At 38.8% G+C, this 2,868-nt stretch overlaps 1 pseudogene; it reads right to left on the bottom strand.

The window, feature by feature from the left end:
- Positions 1–1,058: 1,058 nt before the first annotated feature.
- Positions 1,059–1,836, bottom strand: LOC101642918 (annotated as a pseudogene).
- Between the last annotated feature and the right edge of the window lie 1,032 nt (positions 1,837–2,868).

The raw sequence follows: 2,868 nt of genomic DNA, 5'->3' as shown, positions 1-2,868 counted from the left end.
ACATTTATTACAGGAAGTATGACTTTATTATTAATTTTAGGTAAATCCCACATAAATCCTGCTTTGTGTCCTTGCCAGCAAACCTCCTATAAATCCAATGCAAATTGTCAATACTGTCAGTGTAATTAATCTATTTAGCTCTTTTATCAACACTACACATGGATGCCAGATGCACAACTACATTGTATTGTCCTTAAATATATTTCGTTGTAGAATGCTATTTTTTCTCCTGTTTGCCTGTTTTACATTTTTGCCCACAGTGCCTTTCATTATTTTTTTCATTTTGGACAACATCTACCATGACTTTGCTCGGCCAAATATTGGCAACAACAGTGAGGAATGGATCACATACATCAGAAACTAGCTTCGAGGATAAGATAAACATATTGCTACAACCCCCAAACCTTTATTAAACAAAAATATCAAAATGTGCATCTATTATTTTTGACATATTCTTTATCCTGGTCTATGCATTTCTCAAGGTGATTTTTTCCATCTGTCTAACCCAGTCCCAGGAGAATTCTATGCTGAATTGTACCACACAAAATGACTTGTTTGGTATCCTGCAGGGACTCAAATCATGTTCCTTTATAATTTCTTTGAGTTTGGGGAACACAAAGCCTGAAGGGGCACCATGAAAGCTCTATGGTGTGTGGAGTCATGCTTCTCAATGAAATGGCCACAGGACATCCTTTACTACCTGAGGAGAATGGACGGATGCATTTTCATGATGGAAAAAAATATTTATTCCTGTCTTTTTTTTTAATCACCCAATACAGTTTTCTCTTTTATGAAAACTGCCTCATAAGAAGTCTCCACTGTTGCTCCGTGTTCTTGGAGAACACCTATCAAGATTACCCATTTGGATTCTCAAAAACACCGTTTCCAGAACTTCCTGAGCTGACTTATCTACCTTGAACTTCACTGGCTCAATAGATGCCCTTGGAAGTTATTGTGTTGGGACCTTGTTCTCTCAGTTGTATTGGTAAATCCAAGACTCGTTTTGTTCCATAAAATTGTCTTCATTAGCTTTAATTTTGTTTAAAATACTGGGAATTTTAAAAAATCATGTAACAGGATATTTCATGACACCATTTTCCCACCAGCACTGTGAAATCACAGAATGAAGAGTATTCGGGCCATTTGCACTGATTAGCAGAGGGCTCGTCCACTAAAGCATCCCCCAGTCTCCATGGATCAGTTTCCTTGCCAGACTTAGTTCCGCTTCCGCCTGAAAATCACTTCCTCGGTTTGTCCACCCCGAAGTGGATCTTCCAGCCTTTTCACATCAGATTCCATTTTAATGATATTTAGCATTTCATTTGTAATCTTTTCTGTACGCTTCCTTTTTTGTTTATTTGTTGGTTAGTTTGTTTTGGTTTCACTATTTATTTATTTGTTTATTATTTATTCAAAGATCATTTTATTGAGGACCATTACAACTCTTATTACAATCCGTACATCAGTTGTATTAGGCCTATTTGACTTTTGTTGCCATCTGTCTTTACTTTCTATTGAACCTGGGGTATCAACTCCTCTTTTACCCCTCCCTTTCCCCCCCCACCCTCGTTGCTCCTTGGCAACATTATGAATTATTATTATTTTCATCTCTCCCACCGACTGCTCTCTCCCTTCCCCCATTGTTTCTGTTGTTCTTCCCCCTGGAGGGGTGTTTGTGGTTATCTGTCAAACATTGCAATAGGTATAACCTGTATTTGTAGGGATTTGGTCAAGAACATCAAGGATATTTGTGTATACTATTCTTAGTGTCTCATGGCAGCTGTCATATACAGCCAATCCCACCATGCCAGTCTTCTTCTCCAGCCACCCCACCATGACAGCACAGACAACCTGCCTGGAGACATTTTTTGAGCTTGCTGAACTTTGAGCAAAACGTTTGGCATCTACTGAGCCAAAAGCTGGCTGAAGCCAAGATGTTCAGTGAAAATTGAAAATGCTGAACTATGTGTGATCTCCATTTCTGTAGCGAGCACACCAATGGTAACTCTACGGTCTTCTTCCACCACTTTCTGGTTCCCAGCCACAGTTTTTTCATTTGAATTTGAGGTCTTCCCTCTTTTGATTTATCTTGGAAATCTATCAGTTTTTATTACAATGCGTGATCCATCTGAGCAACTATGATTTTATGTGGGGGCTCATTCTTGTAAATTTTTCGCAAAACGTCAACACTTTTGGAAGTTGCCTGCTTGACATTTGGCCTTAGGCCTGACTTTGACATTAGGCCTGACTTCAACCTCCACCCCCACCCCACCCTCTTTGGCACACACACCCAAAAAATGTCCCTCTTTTTTTGGAGCACATCTTATGGAAAGTTAAGTGTATTATTGAGAGAGTTTATTTACAGCCATTTATTGATCTTAGTGGTATGGTTAAACACATTTAACAGTACTTTTGGACTTAACCTTCATATATTAATGTATCACTTATTTGTCAGTGTACCATTTGTGGTGGGTTACATATTACCATGAGGACAGGAGATATTCCATCAGTATTTCAAACACAGCAGTTTCATCATGGTGGATAGATTTTGAACTGATCTTCCAGACTAAGATAGACTAGAACAAAAAACAAACTCTCCTCTTCTTGTCTCGTCTCATCTCTTCTCTTCTCCCTCTCTCTTTCTATCTCTGTCTCTTCTATCCCTGGGTTACTGGATTTCTTAGTTATCTAATGCTGTTGTAACAAAATTTCAAAACTTGGTGGTTTGAACAAACAGAAATTGTTCTTCTCACAGATTAGCAGGACAGAAATCTGACTTCAGACCCTATGGAAAGGCTCTCTCTCAATCAGCTCTCAAGGAAGATCCTTCACTCTTCTGTTCCTCACAGATGCTCATCTTCCTCTAAG

The sequence above is a fragment of the Echinops telfairi genome, unplaced genomic scaffold (assembly GCF_000313985.2).
Source record: "Echinops telfairi isolate 266 unplaced genomic scaffold, ASM31398v2 ScPeMD7_22;HRSCAF=79, whole genome shotgun sequence".
Classification (NCBI taxonomy): Eukaryota; Metazoa; Chordata; class Mammalia; order Afrosoricida; family Tenrecidae; genus Echinops; species Echinops telfairi.
This window is presented reverse-complemented; position numbering and strand designations above follow the sequence as displayed.